Source organism: Polypterus senegalus, chromosome 14 (assembly GCF_016835505.1).
Source record: "Polypterus senegalus isolate Bchr_013 chromosome 14, ASM1683550v1, whole genome shotgun sequence".
NCBI lineage: Eukaryota > Metazoa > Chordata > Cladistia > Polypteriformes > Polypteridae > Polypterus > Polypterus senegalus.
The window spans coordinates 53,905,887-53,933,663 of NC_053167.1; the positions used below are offsets into that span (position 1 = coordinate 53,905,887).

General features: G+C 37.3%; 1 protein-coding gene across 7 annotated transcripts in view; it reads left to right on the plus strand.

Moving 5' to 3' along the window:
• Positions 1 to 27,777, plus strand: part of ncoa3 (nuclear receptor coactivator 3) — a 273,711-nt gene that overhangs the window by 82,750 nt on the left and 163,184 nt on the right. Inside the window, exon 1 of one of the 7 annotated variants that reach the window (XM_039734690.1) lies at positions 12,626 to 12,729. The exons of the other annotated variants lie outside the window; for them this stretch is intronic. The gene's annotated coding sequence lies outside the window, so the exon portion shown is untranslated. Of the gene's footprint in view, positions 1 to 12,625; positions 12,730 to 27,777 lie in introns of those variants that run through there. 7 annotated transcript variants of the gene reach the window in all.

A 27,777-nucleotide genomic window follows, 5' to 3' on the forward strand; every position in this document is an offset into this window, starting at 1 on the left:
CTGCATCCCTGGAAGCACTCCAGGTGTCCCTGCTCTTCTTCCCCCCCCCAGTAATTCCGGGTGTGGTGGAAGTGCTGAGGTCCAGGGTCCCCAAGGCATTGGGGCACCAAAAGGTTTCAGGGTGGTCACCTCCCACATGGTCTGAGGGAGGTGCAAGCCCTCCTCCGAGGTGTCCCGGCTATTTGCACATATTCAATTCATTGATATTGACAATTAAACTACTTAAATGTAAGTGTATACGCATGTGTATGTTTTAATCATTTTAAATCATTAATTGCATTCTAGCTTTTTGTGCTGTTAAAATATACATTTACTATATTTATATTTATAAGTGTTTTTTTTTCTTTCAGTGTATCAACTAGACACTCAATATTCTTGAGGTGTGATCATAAAATATGGATTACTGTTTTAATTATGTAGTTCTTGTTTCTTACCAAAACTTCTTACTAGCAACAAATAATAAACATAGTACAAATCTTTAAAAATAGCCTATTGTTTACTAAGCAGCAATTTCATATTAATCTTATTTTCTTTTTCCAATTAAAACTGCAAGGTGCTGCATTTTAAACAAGTTTCTCTGTCCAAGTTCAAGCAGCGCCCGTTTTAACTTAAAGGACAGAATTCTTTAAAGCAGCCTTCCTTGCCGTTTGTCTATTTGCACAGTACAACTTCTCTGATTACATTTTTTTTTCAGTTTATTACTCTACTTTTTTTTTTAACCAAAAGACCAATATTCCAATCGCCTCTTGATCACTGATAATACAAACTTCCACTTGTTGCTGTTGGTATACATTGAAGTACATTTTGCAAAAGAAAAAAAAATACACGCTGTTTCAAATATCGTAATACCTTTGCCTAAAGGAGCAGTGCAACTAAATAACCGTAAAGCTTAGAAAAGCAGTTGCTGACAATACCGTTTTTGGGATCCGCTATTTTACCTGTCACTGAAAGTCTTTTTCACCAAAAAAAATAAATCTGCCAGTTTCAATCTAACATCTAACATCTCACATACTTCATAGCTGTCTTCTCCAGTATTCCTATCCCATAGGGCTGTCTGTGGCCACCCTGAGGAACGTGTGCCTTACAGGTATTTCTTAAGATCTGTCTGTGCAGCTATGGCATGGTGGGTCGTTTCAAGAATAGGTCTCAATCCTGAATGGCTTGATGACTTACAAAGAATACCATCACTGAGAAAATGAAAGATTTAACTGCTCTATATTTAAAATGTATAGCACATAATGCATTGTGCCAGTTTACATCAAATATACTTTGTAATACAACTTTTGAACTCTTCATCTTTTTGAAACAATTTGTAGAGATTTATTTTTGGTTAGGTATTTAATGTGTATTTAAGTGAACTGTGAATGGGTGGAAAGATCTCTAGTGTTTCAACGGGATTCTTAGCTTGTGCTGCAAGTGTCATTATACATGGGAATAGGTTGTCTTCTCTGTATCTCTCTCTGAATATTTAGGGTACAGAGATAGTGGTGACTAGTAGAGGATAGTGTTGAAAACCAAAACCAGAAGAGCAAATCCCTTCTTTACTAAATCAACTGTGAGGGGATAAAATTATTTTTGTACCTAGTTTCATAAAGGTAAACCCACACCAGAAGAGTAATGTAGATAGGTCTGCTACAAATGTAAATGCTTGCTTCTTCCAGTAAAAATTTAGCAAAACCAGTTTGTAATTTCTGTAGTAACTTAAGAAAACATGGAAACTATAAAATAGCTTGTGTAGTTTAGTCGACTTAACAAAAGAAATTGGTTGGGATAAAAACCTTCAGCCCCAGATTCCAAGACTAAACTTGAAAACCCCAATCTAGACAGTGTGAAGATTAACCTCCTTAGCTTTAGAGTTGTGAAAATAGTGTTAAAAGCGTTAGTCCCGAGTATAACGTGAGTAACTGTATAGATGTGTCTAGCGTAAGCGTTAGACCCGAGGATTACTTGGGCTATTAAAGGGCTGACAGTGTGTTAGCCCCATGCGTTAATTGGACAATGTTATAGATAGATAGATAGATAGATACTTTATTAATCCCAAGGGGAAATTCACATAATCCAGTAGCAGTATACTGATCCAAAGAAACAATTTTAAATTAAATAGTAAAAAAAAAAATGATGTTAGCATTTACTCCCCCGGGTGGAATTGAAGAGTCGCATAGTGTGGGAGAGGAACGATCTCCTCAGTCTGTCAGTGGAGCAAGACAGTGACAAAAGTCTGTCACTAAAGCTACTCCTCTGCCTGGAAATGACACTGTTAAGTGGATGCAGTGGATTATTCATGATTGACAGGAGTTTGCTTAATGCCCGTCGCTCTGCCACAGATGTTAAACTGTCCAACTTTACTCCTACAATAGACATACAATAGGCATGTCTTATGTAAGAGTCAGGCTTGAGCATCACCAGGCAATGGTGTAGACGCGTCTTCTTCGAGCCTCATAATGGTGTCTTGTAAGAAATGTTTTTCAGCAGCCCAGGTGTTGCATGCTTTTGACAGTGATATGAGCAGTGATGTTGAGGAGCCTTTCATTAGCAGTGTTGATGAAGTGAGTCTGTCTTCAGGCATTGAAACTGAATGTGTTGCTCTCTTTTGGATTTCTGTTGACCCTGCTTCAGATAAACCAGCACCCCGTCATTTTGATTTTGTGGGGCAGCCAGGAAAAAAAGAGTGAAGGTTGACAGCCAAAATCCACTTACTTACTTGAAGTTATCGCTTGATTATACGTGCCATGAGATGAACCGTTATGCTGAACAGTGTTGGCTAAATGACCGTACATCTTTGCAGTTTTCTTAAACTTAATGGCAGGCCTTTCCAAAGATAAGGTGCCTGCTAGACAAATGCTCTTTGACCAACTGATGTTTTTACTTAACTGAGGGAATTACCAAAAGACCATCATTAAGGGAGCTAAGAGGACGTACTGGAGTGTATGGTGTAATTAGCTCAGCCAATTAAAGAGGTGCAAGTCCATGCAACGTGTTATACATTAAAAGAGAAACCTTAATCTGCTCTTGCTTATACTACTAACCGGTGAAGATAAGTTGGATTGGGTGTTATGTGCTCCATTTTTTCTTTGTTTTTGTCAAGATTCTAGCTGCAGCATTCTGAATAAGCTGAAGATTTATAGTAGCAGAACTAGGAAGACCAGAGAAAAGGGCATTACAACGATCAAGTCTAGAAAAAACAAATCCATGTACTAATGCCTCAGCATTATGCAGAGATAGAATAGTACAGATTCTTGTAATATTACTAAGATGGAAAAAAAAAATTCTGTCCTCGTAATAGCCTTGATAATATTAGACGATTATCGAAAATTACTCAAGGATTCTTAATGGTTGAACTTTCACAGTTAGAACAGTCATCGGTATTAACAGTCAAGCTGTCGCACAAATGACAAACACAAATTTTGTTTTAATAATAATAATAATTCTTTGCATTTGTATAGTGCTTTTCTCACTACTCAAGGCACTCAGCAATTGCAGGTTAAGGGCCTTGCTCAAGGGCCCAACAGAGCAGAGTCCCTATTGGCATATACGGAATTCGAACCGGCAGCCTTCTGATTGCCAGTGCAGATCCCTATTAAGGGCAGAAAGTTCATACTCTTCCAATTAATTTCTGCCATATATGCTTCTACATTTAGAAGTTCAGAAAGGTCATTTGGCTGTACATGTTTATATAGCTGTGTATTTTCAGCATAACAGTGAAAATCAACACTATGTTTACAAATAACATAACCAAGGAGAAGGATTTAGATGGAAAAAAGCGTATGGACAAGGACTGATCTTCAGAAAATTCTAAGATTGTATTGTTGTATCTTATACGTTAATTTCTTTTTGATAAATAAGAGTGAAATCATGAAAGTTTAGTTCCCTGGATGTCAGCATGCTTCTCCAAGTGGCTTTAAAGTATGCCAATGGTCTGCAGTGTCAAAAGCTGCATTTAAGTCAAGAAGCAGCAACACTGACATCAAATTTGAATCAAGGGTGATCAGTAGATCATTGATTATTCTGGTCAAAGCAGTTTCTGTAGAATGATGAGCCCAAAAGCCTGATTGGAATTTGTCAAAAAGATTATTATTCTTTTTTATTTAAGTTGATCAGTGAGAACCCTTTCAAGTAATTTAGACATACAAGAAAGATCGTGAATTGGTTGATAATTATTCAAAATCTTTGGATCCAAGTTAGTTTTTTTTTTTAAGTAATGGCATAATAATGGTGGTTTTAAAAGCTGAGGGCACAGAGCCAATAGAAAGTGACTTATTAATAATATTCAGACTAGAATCAATTAAAGCTGGAAACTTTTCCTTGAAAAGATAAGACAGTATATAGTCTAATATGCAGGTTGTTGGTTTGGAAGCAGTTACAGTATCAGGCTGGACAAAGACTCAGGGTAATCTAGTTCAAACTGGGAAATGTTGTAAGAGGTCTGAACCACAGCACCTGTATCTATGAAAGTAATGGAGAGATCATAGTCGTCATTCTGTGAAGAATGTAGACCATTGATTTTTATCTCTAATCCACTCAATCTTATTTATGAAAAATCTTAGAAATTCATCAGCATTGAATGGAGAACTGTTTTCAGGAGCATTCTGTGTGAGGTTGACAACTGTATCAAACAATAACAGTGGATTATTTCTATTAGTGTTAATCAAATTCGAGAAATATGCTGTCCTAGCAGGTGAAAGTGTGTATTTATCATTTTTAAAAATTTCTACCCAGGCAACATGAAAGCCCTCTTGCTTTGTCATACTCCTCCTGCGCTCAAGTTTTCTACAAGTCAGTCTGAGTGTATGGATGTCATCTAAAAACCAAACATGGTGCGGATTTCATCCAGGTACATTTTCTTGATGCAAGAGGTGCAACAGAATCCAGCAATTTATGTAATAAACTATATAGGGAATCACAATTTGTACTAAATGCATCAAGTATATCTGGTAGATGCTCATTCAGTATTGACTTAGCGGTAATATCAATACAGCAATAAGTAAATGTACCAGGCTCGTGAAGCTTCATTGGAGTAAAGAGAGAAGAATTAAAAGACACAGAATTGATCAGAAACTGGAACCTATAAAATTGAGGAAACATCAATGTTAATACCCTTTGTGACAATAAGGTTCAGTGCATTTCCATGGTTGTGAGTAACATCCTTCACATTTTGGTTAAATTCTAAACTTGCATTAAGGTCTACAAATTCCATTGTTTTAGAATCTGATCAGTCATTTATAGGCAAATGTTAAAATCACCCAGTAAAATTAATTTTTATCATATTTGACAAGAGCAATTGACAATAACTCAAAAAACCCAGATAGGAAATTGGAGTTGTTTTGGTGGAATATTTAATTTTGAAAGATTAATATTATTATATTATGATGTGTATTTGATTTAGCCTTCTTTGTAACAGGGATGCTACAGACGCTCTTTAGGATTATTTAGAATTATTTGGACTGTAGGGGGTGATAGTAAAACAGACAGAAGTTAAAGAAGGCACTGGAACACCAGGATGATCATCAGAGAAATTGTATAAAACGTGGGTGTTCTGTCACTTCATAGAGCAGTTTATAATTGAGTAAAATGTATTGTCTGCTAAAACATGATTGTCTAAGGAACTTGGATGAATTCCGCCATTTCTGAAAAATGAAGGATAATTCCAGAAAAGATTAAAATTTCAACAAAGACAAGTCAAAGTGCAACTAAAATGCCCAGACCCTTTTCCAAGGTGTGGAACTGGACCAGAGATAAAAACAGTTTTGCCATAGAACTAGAGAGAGCTAAAAAGCTTGTTAAAATCATATTTTAAAATTTCAGAGGTCTGGTCGAGTATATGACGTTATACCCTGCATGAATAATTGTTTCTCACAGATGCATACATGTTGAGTAAACTTGGAGTGTGATATAAAATATCAGAAACTTAGGATCCTGGGAAACAGTGGACATCAGCAGATCATCTTCTGATGTTTCTGACGATTGAATTTACCCTGATTAGTGTAAGTGGTTGGAGATACTACAGCGTGGCCTTGTGGACGTTCTACCCAGGAGTACTTGAAGGTGAAACCTTCAGTAACAATACAGGGAATGCGGAGAGCTGAGCAGTAGTGGTGACCACTCAACTCTGTGAGCCCTGCCAAGTCACGTGTGGCAACTTTAATATAACCCATTGTGAAGCAGGAGGAGGAGGTGTAGACTTAGGATAATCCTTATGATCTTCTAAAACCAAGAATCTCTCCCCAGTTGAATACCGCAAGGTTTGGTCAGAAAATGAGGATGACAGTCTAAGCATCTGCCACCTTGCTTTTATCTGTCGACTGTTGTCCATGTTTCTGGTAGACCTGGTATAGAACAGCTCACCAGCTTCGTTCTTGCCCCCAGCTAAAGTCAAGGTTCTGTGATCTGATTAGGAGCAGTATCAGGCTCCAGGGTAGTGGTGTCCATAGCAGCTATGGGGCCAGAGGCATTAACAGTAGCTTTAGCCACAGCCATAATAAAATCAAGAAGGTCCATGTTCTCTCTGGTCTAATACAGCAGAGTTATCCTACTTTCTAACTCGGCAATTTTTCTTGACAAACGGGCACAGCTTCTGAAACCTTTGGGGAGCAGAGTGAAGACATGTAAGTACTTGCTTGTATAAAATTAGTGATCATCTTCTACTTCTGGCCTAATCTCCTATTGAAATGTAATGTCAACATATTTAGTTTGCTTTGCAGGTGGCAAGCACACATGCATAGTTTTCCACCAAACCATAAATATGGCTATAAATAGCCTGTATTCTACTATGTATAGTGCCTCCACTACTTTAACTTCATCCATCCATCCTCTTCTGCTTATCCGAGGTCGGGTCGCGGGGGCAGCAGCTTGAGCAGAGAGGCCCAGGCTTCCCTCTCCCCGGCCACTTCTTCTAGCTCTTCCTAGGTGAGGGTAGGAATGTAGATTGACTGGTAAATTGAGAGCTTTGCCTTACGGCTCAGCTCCTTTTTCATCACGACAGACCGATGCAGAGCCCGCATCACTGAAATAAATAAATAAGTAAACTTGAAATAAACAAATGTTTATTTCGCATGTATAAATTTCTACACCTATTTAGCCAAGAAAACAGACATGCAGTGAAATCCATAGAAAGTGTAATAAAACAGACTTGGAAAATAATAATTACTTTTTCATTTTCCTGTGTACAGTAGTTTTCTTTAGCTGTATGTTTAGCACTCAACATAAAGCTGTAAATGTGAATGCTGTTATTTTAAGGCATCTGTGTTGTTTAGTAAAAGTATATTTAATTTAACCCTAGCTTAGGTAGCACAGTAGTGTGCACTGATTAGCATTGCCATTTTATAGAAATAGCGTATTTAGTTCAAATCCAATACCTGATTATCTGTGTGGAGTCTTCTATGTTCTCCCTGTGTCTCTGCCATGGTGTTTTTTTAGGGACTCCAGTTTTCCTCCCACATTCTTGTAATTTTGGTTGAATGGTCCCAATATGAGGTTATGTGTAAGTGGACCCTGCCGTGAACTTGTACCCTTTCCAGGCTCTTTACCTGCATTGTGCCCAGTGCTACAATGATGGGCTTCTGCATGCACTCCTCTGATTTTGAGTAAGTGGGTTTGAGAATGACTACAACTATTGCTACTCTGAACTGTTGCCAAAACAAAACATTTCTAAGAAACTACAAAAGAAAATAAACTTGAAATGTGTATCACAGGAAAATTATTTTTATTCTGAAATGTCCTTTTCAGAGTTACAGTGGTAGCAACCTTAGCCATGCTACAGCCATTTTTCTTGCAAGTCATCCTTGAGCGCTGTTTCATCTTTTTATGTGCATGTCGCTGATTTTTACTTTTCAGATTCAGGTTTAAATGCAGCAAATCTACCAGATGCATTTTAAAGAAATGATTATGAGCTTCTTAAAGTGTCTCAATGCAGCCACATATTGGCAGTGGTCAGGTTGTCAAGTAACTGAGTGAAAAGGAATACAAATTCACTTAACAGTCCAAGTCAGTTTACTGAATGTTTGTACTGATTTTAGTGCAAGTATAGTATATGCTTTTAGCATTCACCTCAACAAAGTTTTTGAGCTTCTTTTAAGGCAGAATTTAAACTCGGACCATTGTTTGCCAGACTTGTCTTTTTCTCCTGCAGCCTGCTTGTGCAGCTTTGATGAGATATGCCGAATGCTGCAGCGCAACTTGTGCATACCGTGACATCCTATGCGTGCAAGGTTAATGAAACACAAATAATGAAAATTCCTAATTAACAAATAAGGCACAAGTACAAAATAATTTTATCAAAATACGTTGAATATTCCTGTAAGAATTTGTAGGAATTACTACATTTGTCAGGATACCCACAATCTTGGTTGTACATGCTATTTAAAATGTACACCACTTTATTTAGTCGGATCACTCTATTCCATTGTATACATTGTGAATATTTTGTAATCAAAATTATACTTTTGTTTGATTTGCATGGCTGGATGTAAAGGTAGCCTGTTTTAACAATAGAATTACCAAAGCCTACAAAACAACTCGTAAACCCGGCCCTCCTTAAATCCCTTTGCACCTCTCCATCAGTATCTGTTATTTTGTAAATGTGTCGATAAGCGCAAGCAGCCTGCTATACCATCCCCAAACCGTAGCAGAAAGGGCAAGAAGTTTTCCCAGATCAAGCATTGATTATCTGGGAGTGAGCTACCTAGAGTTGTATATAGTAATTAATTTCATGTGTATTCCGTGTCTACAACAATCTATGTAAACACATCATTAAAACATATGTTTTTCATGTTTTAGTAATAAATGACAAAATGTAGACATGAACCGTATAATGTGTGAAGGCTGAAGTCCAAATATCAAATAATACTTTCAGAAAAGGTACAAGGCTAATCTGATAGCTTCCATGGTGAAGTGATAAGAACTGCTGACTTGTAATCAAAAGGCTGCCAGTTCGATTCTAAATTTGCTGTTTTAAGTAGTGAGATGTTCTTATTGTTACTATTATACAATAAAAACATGCGTTTGATTTGTGTCTGTAACAGCCAGTGTATATCTATAGTACTTGTAAAAGTTAGGGTTTTTTATTCTTCTTCACTTTTATTCTTTCGATCACGATACAACACCCCCACCACCCCAGATCTGACACTGTTAGTTTTTATCTGAAACTGGGAATAACTGTAGATGTGAGTGGTGTTTTGAGACAATGGAACTGGTAATTCTCTGATCTGGAGGGAATAAAGCTAATACTCACACGGCGGTATATCATGCCTTTTTGGTATGTCATTGTCACTTGAATTTTGTCTATTCATTTTTATTGAGTGTTCCTGTTCGCACTGAATTAGTATGCACCTTATAGTCCATGATGTCAGAGCTGCACTGAGGAAAAAACAGACATAGGTATATATGATATTTGGAATAATTAATTTTATGACTGTATAGCATGTATAGTATATTTCAGAAAACATTGTCGCACCGATGCAACGTTATTCATATTATTCATAATCATTTGTGTGACTTCTTGCAACTGTAATCCGTGACCGTATGTCCCCCGTCTCCCCATCCCCCAAAAAACTTGCTCAGTCTCCACATTTTGGTGTTTGGTGGTACTCGAGGAAATGCAGAGGAAACAATAGTACAGAGAGGTCAGTTCTGCACTATATATGATCACCAAATTCAAATGTTAATAGTTCCCATACACCCAAGGACTGTCCATCCTACATTTATGACATTTGTACCTGTTGCAATGTACACACTTCTCTCTATGCTGTGCTTCCTATTATATTGAAGGGGTACCTGACACTGACTGAGTTTGCTTTCCTGGGGGAAGTGGCAGTCTTGGAACAGAAGTTCGTCGAAGCAACAGTGAAGTTCCTCTGCAAGGTGAGCAAAGAACACTCTTCTTTTCTCAGTAGAAACATGCATGCCTTGCACAGTACAAAAACTTAACAGCATCAGATCTCATAGGTGGGATTATGTATCATGATCGTGACTGAGAGAATAAAAGTGGAAAAAAAGCTAACTTTTATAAGTGCTATAACATTGCACCAGCTGTTAGACACAAATCAAATGCATGTTTTTAGTGTATAATATTAACAATAAGAGCAGCTCACTAATCAAAACGTTAAATATGCGAGGAAACTGGTTTTGAACTCGCACCCTCTAAATTACAATTCAGCAGTTCTTACCGCTGTACCACGGAAGCTGTCATAGTAGCCTTGTACCTCTTGACTTCAGCCTTCACACATTATATAGTTCATATCTATATTTTGTCATTTATTATTAAAACATGAAGAATGTTTGTTTTAACAATGTGTTTAAATAGATTGTTGTAGACAAGGAATATACATGAAATTATTTACTCTATACAACTCTAAGTAGCTCACTCCCAGATAATCAAGGCTTGAACTGGGAGAACTTCTTGCCCTTTCTGTGGCGATGAGGGGGAATGGTATAGCAGGCTGCTTGTGCTTATCGACACATTCACAAGACAAAAGACGCTGACAGAGAGGTGCGAAGGGATTTAAAGGTTTTATGAGTTTTTTCATAGGCTTTGGTAATTCTAGTGTTAAGATGTATACATGCAATGTGAATGAACAAAATATACTGAATGGATCAGTCCGTGAAAAAAACCATGCAGACATATGGGAAATGCATATAGAGCACATGTCTGCACACAACACTAAAGCTTCATACTGATAAGTGATTAGGCAGTTAAACTGCAATGAAGATGATCTTACCTTGAAGTTGCTGTAGATCAGTTGGTGATGGTCTCAAAGATGATGATTAAAGACCATGTAGTTCCTTCTTTCACTTCCACTAGCAATTTATCATACAGTAGTTTAGAAGTGGAACAAAATAAACAAGGGCTGGTTACAAAAATTCAAATTTTTTTTACATTTTTTATTGTAATTTTTTTCTGGTTTTCTTTTTATCACTACTGTACGCTTTCTGAAATGAAAGTAAAGAATGGTTTGAAACACAGATCTAGAATAGCAGTCAAGTGTTTATTTGGTTTGGTTATTTGGTTTAATTTATTAAGTTATTGGACTGTGATAACCCTACCATTATCCACTCAAGCCAAAAATTATTTGCTGAATATTGTTTACATCTTGATGATTTACGTATTGCTTTGAATGTGATGGAGGATATGCACCCTAGAAGGCCAACTACAGCTTGTCCGTCAGTCAGTGGGTGTCAACATCCTATGGTTGAGGAATCTAGCTACTTGTGTTTTAAACATACAGTATAACCATTATATAGTATACTTTTAATGCCAACACTCAATTTTGGTATCTTTGTCACACACACAAAAAATTGACTTTCACTCTGAAACAATCAAGACAGGTTAAATTTCAACTTTGGTCATAGGAGTGAGCTTTTTATTTGTGCAACAGCTATAAACATCAAATGCATATCACTAAGTACAATACAGAAGACAGAGCTCAGATGGAAGAGAAGCATGACGGTCTGATGTTTTGTATGTTTTTGTACCATGATGGAATGGCAAAAGCAAAAAAGAGCTGAAGTTGTGGTTGAACTCTCCACTGTGACAAAATGTCAACAAGGAGTTCTGATTCGTAGTTATAATTTAATATCCTCGAGGCAATGAGATTAAGCAATTGGAAGCAAATTTGACATGCTCTCCACCATAAAATGTAATGTGTCACTAATTTTAGGCATCTAATTTTTAAAGTATCCATGATTTAATTTTTCTTCATTCCAGACGTTTCATTTAGAAATAGTGTTGAGTGTTATCTTGAAGGCCTTTCAGGGTAGCATGAAGATTTTTAAAAACTAAAATTATGGTTTTAGTACATTCTAAGTAATCTTGTGTGTATGGCTGATACAAAGTGTCTTTTATGACATAAATATGTTAAATTTCTTAAAGATCTTCAAATAATCATACTGCATTTTTCCTTATTTGCACTCTGTATTTTTGAGTCTTTTAAATATAAAAATTAATATTTTGAATTATTTAAAGCCAAGTCAGGTGTGTAAGTATTTCCTTTTAGGTTCAATTTATGGTTACATTTTATGTGGTTTTAATGTTGTCTGAAACAAATGTAGAGGTTGCCAAGCAATAAAGCATATGAGTGATGAAGGCTTAAGCAGTGGAACTAATTGTACTTTTCACCAGTGCTTATATGCAAATAAATCTGTGTATTTTTCATAGCTGTTATGCATGCATTAATTTTACTTGTACTATACCACTATAATAATTTATATATTTTCCTCTGTCTATTTCTCTCTTGTATTAAGTTCAAATTTATGTTGTAGAGTTGTTAGTATAGTTTGTTTGATAGACGTTAGATGTTTTGAGTACAAAAAGATGCAGGGGGTGGCAGGAGAAGCATTGTTTGAAAGTTACTGTAGAACACTGACAAATTAACAAAAGCATTAAATGGTCTGGATAGAAAATAAAGGTGGAGTGAAAGCAAATCATTTAAAAGAAGACCGATAAGTCCACAGTTGAACATTTTTCCAGGAAGGGTGCCGCCTATCTGATTGCTTACTGGGCAAGTGACCACGTGAGCAGGCAGAAAGAGCAGAGCAAGTTTTGTTTTAAACACTTCCTGTTTTTCCCCCCAAGGAAGTCACTTGACATTTATGCCAATGCTAGACGTGCTTCTATCAATTTGTAAAGCAAAAAAAAATGTAATTCCCCCTCCTCCACAAACTTGAAATCTATCTGTTTACCAGTGGAGAGAAAATATTTCTTTATATTGCTATGAAAGCAGTGCTTCTTCATATCTGGTAAGTGTAGTAGCCTTTTAAGTTAGAATTATACAGTACAACCTTGTTTGCCAATCTAGTAACTTTTTTAGTTGGAGAATGATGTATCACATTTTCAGAGGTGAATTTTTATTAATAGTTGATTGTATGGGAAGAAGTAAGATAACATGGAAGACAGAAACAGAAGTATTTTTATTAATGGCACCTGCTTATTTTTTGGTTTCCTTTTGCACTTGTAGCTTACTGTGACAACCAAGTAGTGGGATGCTGCTTTTAAGCAACTAAAATGTCACCTAGTGCTACTGTAACATGCAGTCAGTTTTTTTATTTTTTTGATTTTTATGATATGTTCCCTAATCATTACTTTAAACATGTCTGCAGCTGTGTACTGATATGATGTCTATTCTGAACATATTATTTCTCTAGCGACTTTGCTGTCTAAACAAACACTTAAGTCCTCTTTGTTTGGTGCCTGTATATTCAGTCACTTAGTTAATTAGAACACAATGTAGAAATAATGAAATATATATATATAATAATAGTAATATATAATATAATTATTTATATATAAGTTATATATATATATATATATATATATATATATATATATATATATATATATATATATATATATATATATATATATATATATATATATATATATATATATATATATATATATATATATATATATATATATATATGTATATATATATATATATATATATATATATATATATATGTATATATATATATATATGTATATATATATATATGTATATATATATATATATATATATATATGTATATATATATATATGTATGTATATATATGTATATATATATATGTATATATATGTATATATATATAAAATAGAGATTAATTATAGATTTTGTAGTGTCTAATGCTTAATTGCATCTGTCTCTTGCATTTTATAGCCTACAGGTTTTGAATATATATATATATATATATATATTTATATTTATATATTTATATATATATATATTTTATATTTATATATATTTATATTTATATATATATATATATTTATATATATTATATATATATATATATCTATATATATCTATATATATATATCTATATACAGTGGGTATGGAAAGTATTCAGACCCCCTTCAATTTTTCACTTTGTTATATTGCAGCCATTTGCTAAAATCATTTAAATTAATTTTTTCCTCATTAATGTACACACAGCACCCCATATTGACAGACAAAAAAAGAATTTTTGAAATTGTTGCAGATTTATTAAAAAGAAAACTGAAATATCACATGGTCCTAAGTATTCAGACCCTTTGCTCAGTATTTAGTAGAAGCACCCTTTTGAGCTAATACAGCCATGAGTCTTCTTGGGAAAGATGCAACAAGTTTTTCACACCTGGATTTGGGGATCCTCTGCCATTCCTCCTTGCAGATCCTTTCCAGTTCTGTCAGGTTGGATGGTAAACGTTGGTGGACAGCCATTTTAGGTCTCTCCAGAGATGCTCAATTGGGTTTAAGTCAGGGCTCTGGCTGGGCCATTCAAGAACAGTCACAGAGTTGTTGTGAAGCCACTCCTTCATTATTTTAGCTGTGTGCTTAGGGTCATTGTCTTGTTGGAAGGTAAACCTTCGCCCAGTCTGAGGTCCTTAGCACTCTGGAGAAGGTTTTTGTCCAGGATATCCCTGTACTTGGCCACATTCATCTTTCCCTGGATTGCAACCAGTTGTCCTGTCCCTGCAGCTAAAACACCCCCACAGCATGATGCTGCCACCGCCATGCTTCACTGTGGGGACTGTATTGGACAAGTGATGAGCAGTGCCTGGTTGTCTCCACACATACCGCTTAGAATTAAGGCCAAAAGTTCTATCTTGGTCTCATCAGACCAGAGAATCTTATTTCTCACCATCTCAGAGTCCTTCAGGTGTCTTTTAGCAAACTCCATGTGGGCTGTCATGTGTCTTGCACTGAGGAGAGGCTTCCGACAGGCCACTCTGCCATAAAGCCCTGACTGGTGGAGGGCTGCAGTGATGGTTGACTTTCTACAACTTTCTCCCATCTCCTGACTGCATCTCTGGAGCTCAGCCAAAGTGATCTTTGGGTTCTTCTTTACCTCTCTCACCAAGGCTCTTCTCCCCGGTAGCTCAGCTTGGCCGGACGGCCAGCTCTAGGAAGGGTTCTGGTCATCCCAAACGTCTTCCATTTAAGGATTATGGAGGCCACTGTGCTCTTGGGAACCTTAAGTGCAGCAGAAATTTTTTGTAACCTTGGCCAGATCTGTGCCTTGCCACAATTCTGTCTCTGAGCTCTTCAGGCAGTTCCTTTGACCTCATGATTCTCATTTGCTCTGACATGCATTGTGAGCTGTAAGGTCTTATATAGACAGGTGTGTGGCTTTCCTAATCAAGTCCAATCAGTATAATCAAACACAGCTGGACTCAAATGAAGGTGATCTCAAGGATGATCAGAAGAAATGGAAAGCACCTGAGTTAAATATATGAGTGTCACAGCAAAGGTTCTGAATACTTAGGACCATGTGATATTTCAGTTTTTGTTTTTTAATAAATCTTCAACAATTTAAATTTTTTTGTCTGTCAATTTGGGGTGTAGTGTGTACATTAATGAGAAAAAAAATTAATTTAAATGTTTTTAGCAAATGGCTGCAATATAACAAAGAGTGAAAAATTGAAGGGGGTCTGAATACTTTCCGTACCCACTGTGTGTGTGTGTGTGTATGTGTATATGTGTATATATATATATATATATATATATATATATATATATATATATATATATATATATATATATATACACACCAGGCTTTGGAAACCAACGTTGCAGTATAACGAAAATAGCAAGGAGCGAAACCAATGCCAATGGTCGAGAGAGTAGCTTCCTGTAACAGGCTACGGAAAACATAGACATATATAGATAGACACTGCATTCACTGTGTTGCCCAGTCGACACTATAAGTCAGCGCGTCCTCCCTATTGCGAGTGGTAAAAGTTCCATTTAAACTAATACAGGTAGACGTGGCAACCGGGTTTTCTGATGAAAAAACAATAACGTTTTAAACAGTATCGTTTACATACAAACAGATTTTGTCGAATCGTTTACATGCAATTATTTATATCCATTTATACACTAATGGTAATTATTAAATTATTATTATTATTATTATTAAATAATTCCTCCCGTATAAGTAACATTTCTCGGACTGATTTTTCCCATCTCCGAAACATTTGTAGACTTCGTCCTGTTCTTGCGCAACACAGTACTAAAGTATTGGTTAATGCCCAAGTCAACTCACGTATAGATTACTGTAATGCTATTCTATCTGTCATCCCACAAAATGTATCCATCGCTTACAATTTATTCAAAATTCTGCTGCCAGGATAATAACCTGCTGTTCTAAATCCACTGAATATGCTACCCCTATTCTCTCTGAACTTCACTGGCTCCCTGTTAACTACAGAATGCAATACTAAATACCGCTCTTAACATTTAAAGCTCTCCGCTCTCCACAACCTCACTCATCTCCTACAGACTGACACTCGTCTCGCTCACTCTGATTCTCATCTGTAGCTATACTTTCTGTACCGCACATCAAACTCTGTGCTACGGGAGCTTGAGTGTCTCTCATAGTGCTCCTCAACTCGGGAATTCTCTTCTCTCTCATATACGTCAGCTCGATTCAATAACACATTTTAAAACTACCCTCAAAATTTTTCTTTTCAAACTGGCATACTAATTGTGAATTTTTCACTGCTGCTGGCAGTTATCTTTGTTTGTTTGCTAATTATTGCTGTTTGATTGAGAGCGACGGTGGACACGGAAGTAGGATTAGAGATGGCGGGCAGGGCTCTGTCATGTGTATCCCATGGTCTTAGAGTTGACGGGCGGGGCTCTCTGTCTTGCTTTCCCTTAGTTACAGTTGGCGGTGGGGCTCTGTTGAACGTGTCTTACGGTTTTAGAACTGGCGGGCGGGTCTCTGTGAGTTGGCGGGCGTGGCTCTCTGTCTTGTGTGCCCTTAGTGAATTATATACATAGATTATACCATAGAATGCACAGCATAATCTATACTAATAAAAGGCAAAGACTTCACTCACTCACTCACTGACTCATCACTAATTCTCCAGCTTCCCGTGTGGGTGGAAGGCTGAAATTTGGCAGGCTCATTCCTTACAGCTTCCTTACAAAAGTTATGCAGGTTTCATTTCGAAATTCTACGCGTAATGGTCATAACTGGAAGCTATTTTTCTCCATTTACTGTAATGGAGTTGAGCTCGAAAGCCGTGGGGGGTGGAGTTTCGTGTGACATCATCACGCCTCCCACGTAAACACGTGAACTGACTGTCAACGCAGTATGTAGAACACCAGGAAGAGCTCCAAAAAACGCTGAAGAAAACATGCATTATATAATTGAGAAGGCAGCGAAACAATAAGAAGCGAGCGAGTGACATGTATACAACCATATTCATGAGTGCTGCTACTTCGGAAACAAAGCACGGTGTAAACCTAAAGTTTAAATTAATTTCATAGACAGGCTGCCGCTGGCGTTTGTCATGACCATGGGTAATGCGGGATACAAGTTTAATGAGAGGACGCAGGATATAAAGGAGAGTTTTGATCACTTTGTAACCAAGTTAAAATTGCAGGTGAAGGGCTGTGCTTATGCAAATTCCGAGAGACTGTGTTTGTGGGGGATTGACAGTTAAGGCGGGTGGGGGAGTCATGTCATCATCTCCCCTCCCATTCACCTCATTTCGCTCTGAGCTGAGTGCCGCAGCTAACGCAGTGTTACGGAAGCGAGTTTGTGACGCTGCCACGAAATACTAATAGAAAAATCCACAAGTTAATACACACGCTGTCTCTACAGTTTCTCCACACTGAATCTTCCAGTCACTACTTACAAAAGGTTACATTGACAATTGTGTTACGTTATTTTTAAAATGTTTCCTTTTCTTAGCACAAGCACAGCTGAGAAGCTTCGATGCATGTGCTCTATAACGCGTTAAAAAATCACGCATTTAATCACACTTTGCATTACAAACAAAGGGGAACTTCTGTCAATGCATGATTTCCTGGTACACCGATTACATTGATCAGCGCTTCCCGATTCATTTTACCCTTACACCCCCTTGGTTTGAGAAAAAGTATAAAAAAATATGAGGTTAACACAGAAAAACAGATCACCAATTGAAGCTTTATGAATAATCGATTCACCATCAATAATTGTTTTGGTAAAGCCATACTCGGTGTAATCCTACTTCCATTTTATAATTTTTCCGCCACTAGCCATGATTAAATGAACGGTTAAAAAGTAAGAGCAAACCGAGGGTGACTTTATTCAGGCAGGCAGGCGACAGCTCAATAGCTCGAATATGGATATAAGTAGGTTCTATTTAGTCGCCAGAAATATTATATATGCAATGATAACTAAATTTAACTATATAAAGTCAAAAGTTGTATATATAAAGTCATTCCCGAATACAGTGGTGTGAAAAACTATTTGCCCCCTTCTTGATTTCTTATTCTTTTGCATGTTTGTGTCACAAAATGTTTCTGATCATCAAACACATTTAACCATTAGTCAAATATAACACAAGTAAACACAAAATGCATTTTTTAAATGATGTTTTTTATTATTTAGGGAGAAAAAAAATCCAAACCTACATGGCCCTGTGTGAAAAAGTAATTGCCCCCTTGTTAAACAATAACCTAACTGTGGTGTATCACACCCGAGTTCAATTTCCGTAGCCACCCCCAGGCCTGGTTACTGCCACACCTGTTTCAATCAAGAAATCACTTAAGAAATCACTTAAATAGGAGCTGCCTGACTCAGAGAAGTAGACCAAAAGCACCTCAAAAGCTAGACATCATGCCAAGATCCAAAGACATTCAGGAACAAATGAGAACAGAAGTAATTGAGATCATGGAACAGTGGTGAACCTTCGCAGGAGTGGCCGGCCGACCAAAATTACCCCAAGAGCGCAGAGACGACTCATCCGAGAGGTCACAAAAGACCCCAGGACAACGTCTAAAGAACTGCAGACATCACTTGCCTCAATTATGGTCAGTGTTCACGACTCCACCATAAGAAAGACTGGGCAAAAACGGCCTGCATGGCAGATTTCCAAGACGGAACCAATGTTAAGCAAAAAGAACATTGGGTCTCGTCTCAATTTTGCTAAGAAACATCTCAATGATTGCCAAGACTTTTGGGAAAATGCCTTGTGGACTGATGAGACAAAAGTTGACGTTTTTGGAAGGCAAATGTCCCGTTACATCTGGCGTAAAAGGAACACAGCATTTCAGAAAAAGAACATCATACCAACAGTAAAATATGGTGGTGGTAGTGTGATGGTGTGGGGTTGTTTTGCTGCTTCAGGACCTGGAAGGCTTGCTGTGATAGATGGAACCATGAATTCTACTGTCTTACCAAAAAATCCTGAAGGAGAATGTCCGGCCATCTGTTCGTCAACTCAAGATGAAGCGATCTTGGGTGCTGCAACAGGACAATAACCCAAAACACACCAGCAAATCCACCTCGAATGGCTGAAGAAAAACAAAATGAAGACTTTGGAGTGGCCTAGTGAAAGTCCTGACCTGAATCCAATTCAGATGAGAGAGAGAGAGATAGCAAAATACCAGCGCTTGGCTGGTATATTGAGAGAGGTATATTGAGCTATTAGAGATATATATATAGAGACATAGACAACATATATCTATATCTATATATCTATCTATATAACACTCATATCAATGACATAACAATTACTTTAACAATCATGTTACATTATTTTAAAAATGTTTCCTTTTCTTTTTCATAACTTCTTTGAAGCGCGGCTATTCTGCCAGTAGTAAACTAAATGTAAAAACATTGAATATCTTTAAGAAAACCTTGAACATCAGAGAAAAGTAACATTGCAATAGTTTGCGCTATACTGCTGCGAATCGCTCGCTAAAAACATTTTTTTAGTGAATTTTAAGCACAGGGAAAAAAATGAACATTTGAGAAATCCGTAATTTAATAAACAACCAAGAAAAGTAACATTGCAACAATGCATGTGCGCGCCTGTGTGTGTGTGTGTGTGTCTCTCGTGCGCGCCTGTGTGTGTGTCTCGTGCGCGCCTGTGTGTGTGTGTCTCGTGCGCGCCTGTGTGTGTGTCTCTCTGCGCGCCTGTGTGTGTGTCTCTCGCGCGCCTGTGTGTGTGTCTCGTGCGCCTGTGTGTGTGTCTCGTGCGCCTGTGTGTGTGTGTGTGTGTGTGTCTCTCGCACCTGTGTGTGTGTCTCTCTTTCTCTCTCGCGCGCGCCTGTGTGTGTGTGTCTCTCTTTCTCTCTCGCGCGCGCCTGTGTGTGTGTGTCTCTCGACTGAACACGTGCGGCCCCGAGCTTGTGCGCTTTACCACAAGACACACATACACACACACACATGGACACCTGGACACACGTTTTATTAAAGAGTGTATAGCATGGCTTGAATCAAGATCCATATTAGTGCAATTTGCCTTAATGACGGTTCAGCTGGTAAAGTCATCACCAAGTTGCACTTCTTTTCTTTTCTTTTATTTTAATTTGATAAATACTGTGTAATGTACCACCAAGTTGCACTTCTTTTCTTTTCTTTTATTTTAATTTGATTAATACTGTGTAATGTACCTGGGCTTGAAGTTTTAAAGTAATAGTTTTATTACTGGAAATTGCACTATTTATTTTATTGTTATTATTTATTAGTTTAAATATTATGCAGTTTAATGATGTTAAAGTTGTTTAAAAATTCACTTTAATTTGCCAGTGGACAGAGATTGTTAACATTAACAGAAAGTGTAGTTGGTTTACAAAAAATATTTACTATTTATTTCTTTTCTAAGACATGTTCAGTGCAATACAACTTTTGACAAGCACCTCTGGATATTTTACTAAGTCTAAATGCCTCTTTGGATGGATGACAATATGTTGTCAACATTTTTGTTCAAGTTGTTTGCAAAATTAGTTCAATAAAAAGGTTCTATATTTTGAATGCAAGTGTCATGCTGTGTGGTTCCTTCTCTTCATTAGTCCCTCATTAGTGCCCCCCTTTTTGAAAACTATTACTTTATGAGGCCATGCAAACCTGTATTAATACTTGTGTGCATATTAAACATTTTTTTGTACAATGTACATTTCTCATGACAGTGGAATAGGTTATTCTTAGCCAGTCTACTGCAGTAATTACAGTGGAAAATGTAGTTAACTCATACATGTGGGGAAAAAAATACTGTTGAATACCGTGAAACGGGTACAATTTTGAAAAATACTGTGATATAGAATTTTGGTTATACCGCCCAGCACTATAATAATATAATATATAAAAAATATAGTGCATACTAATGGTGCTTTGCATTGTGTTAAAAAATTAGAAGTGGTGTTTTCATAAGTGGTAAAAAAAAATTTTTTTTTGGCAAAACTTTGTGGGGAGTCTTACATTGTAATTGTGAACAGAGGTTAAAGCCCTTAAATAATATATATAATTAAAGCGGTAAAGCCTCTCCCTAATAGACAGAATTGAAGGTGGGCTCCAAACCTGCATATCATAGGAATCGCACACTTCAAATTATTTTGATCCAGTTACGTTACATGCATTTTTGTTAATATGAAAAACATTAGTAAACAATAGCCATTTAAAATTTAAATAAAGATATAAATAAAAGTACAATTAGTCATGGATTAAATTGCAGTAACTCCTCAAACATTGAGTGATATACCGTACTATTCAGTTCTGGTAGCTGTCTGAGCAAGTTTGTTTGGATTTAGCCATTACCAAACTGTATCCACCCCTACCGTCCCCACAAACAAGAAAGACGTTTACTAAAAGAATGGGAGCAAAACAAAGAATATATTTAATTAAGCAACAGCTACTAAGCAAAATGTTATATAATATTCATATATAAAAATAAGGCTTCATAAACACTGTATAGAAAACAAATCATATTCCCTACCAAATTCTTATTATACACATACTGTATGTGACACAACAAACAGAAAGGCAAAGTCCACAAGCAATTATGCACCAAATGAAAGAGGGTAGGCTACTGCCATTAGGGAATACCATTGCCATGATGGGATGTACAGGGTCTGCAGCAATCTTTGGGTAGGTGGTACGCGTCAAAGTAACATCCACATGAATGCTAGGACCCAAGGTTTCCCAGCAAAACATTGCCCAAGGCATTGCACTTCCTGCTTTTACTGGGTTCATTTCTTCCCATGGTGCATCCTACTGTCATGGGTTCCCCAGGTAAACAGTGCATATTCACCTAACTGTCCACATGATCTAAAATTGTGATTAAGCAGATTATGCCACCTTCCATTTCTTCATGTCCAGTTCTGACACTCGTGCCCATTGTAGGCGCTTTTGGTGATTGACAGGAGTAAGTATGGGCACTTTGACTGTTCTGCAGCTGTTCAGCCCCATATGTTGCAAGCTGTGATGAACTGCATGTTCTGACACCTTTCTTTCGTGGCCAGCCTTAAGTTTTTCATCATTTAATGCTACAGATGGGATAGCCGTTGTTCTCCACGTGCATCAATGTAACTTGGACTTTCTTGACCCTGTGGTTGGTTCTTCAGTTGTCCTTCCTTGGACCACTTTTGGTAGGAACTAATCACTGCAAACCAGGAACCAACCTACAAGCCCTGCTGTTTTGGAGATGCTCTGATTCAGTGGTCTAGCCATCACAATTTGGCCCTTGTCAGATTGATTCAGATACTTAGGCTTGGCCATTTTTCCTGCTAGTATTGTTATAGGTATTGTAATACCAGAAAGTATCAGTATTAACATTTTAAAATTACATTATCGTTTCTACAACCTACATTACAAGTGTACTTCCAGTTTACTCTGGTTTTTGACAATTGAGCTCCGTAGGCTAGCAATCAGTATGGCTAGAGTTTCAGCCCTGTTTCCAAACACCTACAGGTGTTAATAAGGTGGCCGGCTCGGCAGAAACAGAGCTTTCACCAGCACTCTGAACTGACAAAGCTGGCCCTGCATTATGAATAATTTTGTAGGTTTCAGGGATTCTAGTGTTAAGATTGTTGCACACCTTGTACATCCCAATGTGGCACTAGAACACAAGACATTTGACAAATGAAAGGAGACTATTCAGTCCACAAAGCACATTTGTTTAGCTAATAGCTTAGCTGTTTTTTTTTTTTAAGGTAATCTGCCCATAGCTCTTTACGCAAGAAAGTGCTTCTTGGCTTCAGTTATAAATGCACTTCCCCTTAATTTCCATTTATGTCCTATAGTATGTAATTCACTTTTAAGACAAAAGAATGTTGCTGGATCTACTTTATCAATGCCTTTGAGGATTTTAAGTATCTGGATTAGATCCCCATGCAGTCTTCTTTGCTCAGTACTAAACAGGTTGAATTCTTTTGAGTTTGTCAGAGTAGGTCATGTCCTTAAGTCTCAGGATACACTTAGTTGCTCTCCTTTGTACAGCTTCTTGTGCAGGTATGTTTTTCTTGTATAATGGTGACCAGAACTGTACAAAATATGCCAGATGCGGTGTTATGAGTGCATTATATAGTTTGAGCATAACCTCACTTGAATTGAGTTGAACAGTTTTTATGATGTAACCTACCATTTTATTTGTCTTTTTAATTCTTCTCTGCATTGCCTAGTCAATGAAAATGTGTTAACTTATACCCCTAAATCCCTTTCAGAGGTTGCTTCCTATACGACAGAGCCTCCCATCTTTTGTTAATAATAGGGCTGCAACTAATTATTTTGGTAGTCGACTGATCGTTCAATGTATTTTTCAATTAGTCATTGATGATTATTTCATGCCTGACTGTTTTGATGCCTGCGACCTGTGGTTGCACATCCTGTTCTGGGCTCCAGTGCATGTTTTACCTCATCTGCTCATGTCTGTCAACCTGTGAATGTCACCCTTATGTCTCTGCATTAACACGATTAAAATTAATAATAATCAAATTAAAATAACCAGTGAAACATATGAATTTGAAAATAATCAGATGTTTTTATATTAGTGTGACCATCACAATAAAAAAGAAATACATTAAACAATACAAACTAACGTGCACATAGTCTTTAATCAAAAAAAGTGCATTTAACTTAACTAAAATAATGCATCGTTAAAACTGAAATGTTTTTTATATATTAGTAGTAAATGACAAAATGTAGACAAAGTGCAAAGATCAAGTAAACACTTTCACAAAAGGTTCAAGGATGATACAACAGCTTCCGTGGTGCAGCGGTAAGAATTGCTGACTTATAATCGAGTCCCCCGGTTTCGATCCTGACTGCATCATATATTTACAGTTTTGAGTAGTGAGTTGCTCTTATTGTTAATATTATTCAATAACTACATACATTTGAATTGCGTCTGTAACAGCCACTGTATTAAATGTATAGTACTTGTAAAAGTTACCTTTTTTTTTCTTCACTTTTATTCTGTCAGTCACGATACATACTACCGCCACCCCCAGGGATCTGACGCTGCTACTTTTTATCTGCAACTGGGAATAACTGTAGATGTAAGTGGTGTTTTGAGACAATCTAACCGGAAATTCTATAATCTGGATGGATAAAAGCGGACACACAAATGCTGTCAAATCTGCCTTATTCGTATCTCATTGTCACTTGATTTTGTTTTATTCAATTTTATTGAGTGTTCCTGCTTATGCTGAATTAGTATGTTCCTTAAGGCCCGTGATGTCAAAGCCGCACTAACAAAAAAAAAAACAGAGAAATAGGTATATATGATATTTGGAATTATTCATTTTATGACCTTATAGTACATTTTGGAAAACATTGTTGCACGGATGTAACATTATTCATATTCATTTACGTACCTTCTTGCAGTTGTAATCAATGGCCGCATTCTTTTTTCCCTCCTGATCTTGCCCAGTGTGCACAGGACTCATGGACATGCAGAGGAAAGAATGTTCCTCTGCAAGGTGTGGCATGAACTCTCTTCTTTTCTCAGTGGACCGCATACATGCCTTGCACAGTACATGTGCTTTGATTGCCACCAGGTCAACTTGTTATAGCACAAGCAACCGGCCACCTGTGTGCTGCTGCTAACACTGAACAAGCTCACGCCTTCTGATGTCCGCGCGCAGCACTGAGGAAAATAAAAGAAAGAGACAAATATATATGACATTTTAAAGAAAACACTAATGCAATATTATTTGAAAACTAACAGATCGGGTGTAAATTTGTTACTTGTAAAAGTTAGCTTTTTTTTTCTCAGTCTTGTTCATGCTCTCCCTACCCTCCTGATCTGACTCTAACTAATTAACTAACAGCGCCAGCATACGTTCTCAAGAGACAGCAGCATCACATCTCCAAGATGCTTTCGTTTCAGATGCTCATGCATCACGATGGTGCTGCCGTGAAGAGAAAGCTCTGCTTTACATAATCTGCGTTCAAATTTTTTTTTCTTTTTCGGTGAAGTGCTCCCTCACTTTAGAAAGTTTCTGTCTCAATTTTTCTCCATCTCCTTCCCCCTCCTCTATCCGACTCGCCATTGCAACCATGTTTATTTTCCTTTGTTGGTAGGACTGTGTGCATTCTTGACAGACAATAACAAACGATACTGTCCCCAGACGTTCATGTAGTACATTGCAGTTACAAAAACCAATGTGTTTCTTTGTGACTGGAGCCTCTATTGAATGTTCTGTTCATGACGCGTTGACAATAAAAAATCCACATCAATAATTTTTTTACGTCGACTTATCGTTGCAGCTCTAGTTAATAATTAGTTTTCCTTTTGTTCACATGTACTACTCTGTAACAAACAAAACTTTTATTTTAAAGGATTTCTTTGCATCTCATGGATTGGATTTCCTCTGTATAACTGAAACTTGGTTGTCTCTTGGTGAGTCCAGCGCCTTCTCTGAATTGTTGTCGTGTGGCTGCTCATATTTTAATTCCCCGCTTTTCTCAGGTTGTGGTGGAGGTTTGGCAACTGTCTTCAAATCCAACTTCGATTGTAAACAGCGGTTTCTATCTGTTTCTTTCTCTAGCTTTGAACTGAGTCTTTCTGAGTTGGGTCATTCTCCTATGCTGCTTTGCACGGTGGTTTATCGTCCACCAAAGTATAATAAGCATTTTATAAGTGACTTTTCTGACTTCTTGGCAGAATTTATGCCAAAATTTTACCAAGTTTTAATTGGGGATTTTAATATTCATGTCTGTTGTACTGAGAAGCCTTTGGTGAAGGTCTTTTTATATTTAATGGATTCTTTTAGTCTAATTCAGTCTATAACTGGTCCCACTCAGGAATGTGGGCATACGCTGGATCTTCTCTTTTCTTGCGGTGTATCTGTTCTTAATCTGGAAATTGGTGGTGCAGTATTTTCAGACCATATACCCGTTATATTTGATTTTGTTCTTCTCTGTCAATTTGCTAAACCATATGCACCTGTTCAGCGCTGCCATGCTCTTAAAAATCTTCCACTGCTGCTTAGTTTTTAATTATGAAGTGACCTCGCAGCCCTCTGTGTCTTCCAATACTGAGGAGCTAACACTTCAGTTTAATTCTGCTTGCCAAACTGCTCTGTACTCTGTTGCATCATTAAAAAACAGGCAACTAAAGCCCTGCTGTGAGCTGTGGTTAAATGCTAATACCCCTGCATATAGACGGGAGTGCAGGAGAGCTGAGCAGAGGTGGAAAAAGGACAGGTTGCAGGTTTCTTTTGAAATATTTAGAGAAAGTTGGTTGTGTTATCAAAGTTTTGAAAGCTGCAAGATCAAAATTTTTTTCTGAAGTTATTGGCTCTAACTCTCATAACCCCTGTGTACTTTTTAACACATTGAGTTCTGTACTTAATGTTCAGGAACCTATCTATCTGGAAACCTGTAGGGAAACTTGTGATAAATTTCTTTACTTTTTTTTTTAACAAGGTTGTAAGCACTAGGGCCCTCATTTCACCACCTTCTCATGATCCAACCATTTTAATACCCTGTTTGGCTGTGTTTGATCACTTCGAGTCTATCACTCTCCCCTTTTTAAAGCAGCTGGTTTCCAATATGAAGCCATCTGGCTCCACCCTTGATGTTGTCCCCCCTCGACTTCTTACGGAGGTCTTTTCTACCTTGGCCCTTCTATTCTTACAATTATAAATAGTAGTTTAACCTCTAGTGTGGTGCCTAAAAATTTTAAACATGCTGTTGTGCAACCACTGCTGAAAAAAACTGGTCTGGACCACTCTGTTATGTCTAACTTTAGGCCTATTTCCAAGCTACCTTTTTTTGTCCAAACTCTTGGAAAAAGTCATCTATACTCAACTGAAGTCCTTTCTGGATGAGCATGCAATTCTGGAAGTGTTCCAGCCTGGATTTAAAACTCACCACAGCACTGAGTCTTCTCTGTTAAGGGTTTTTAATGATATTCTTTTAACAATGGACTCTGGTGACTGTGTACTACTTATGCTTTTGGATTTAACAGCTACCTTTGACAAGATAGACCACGAGATCCTTATCTCTAGGGTGGAGCAATGGGTGGGCATCACAGGTTTAGCTCTCCAATGGTTTAGTTCCTATCTCTCAGATAGAAGTTGTTGTGTCAGCATTGATGATTTTACTTCCACCTCTGTTGCCCTCTCCTGGGGGGTACCACAGGGCTCTATCCTGGGACCTCTTCTGTTCTCCTTGTACCTGCTGCCACTCGGTGCTATTTTTTGGAAACACGGTTTTTCCTTCTATCTTTATGCAGATGACTGTCAGGTTTATTTCCCTCTGTAGTGCCAAGGTCCATGTTCTGTCCAGCCCCTGCTTGATTGCCTTATTGACATAAGAAGTTGAATGGCATTAAATTTTCTAAATTTTAATGAGAACAAGACAGAAGTCATACTATTTAGACCCAATAGCACCAGCAGGATTCCCAGCATTGACCTTTCCACAGTGACTCAATTTGAGAAATCCATGATCACAAATTTAGGTGTGAAAATGGATTCCACTTTATAAACTTGATAGCCATGTGAACGCAGTGGTAAAATCTTGCTTTTTCCAGTTGAGGCAGCTGTCACAAATCAAGCCTGTTTTGTCTAAGCGCAACCTTG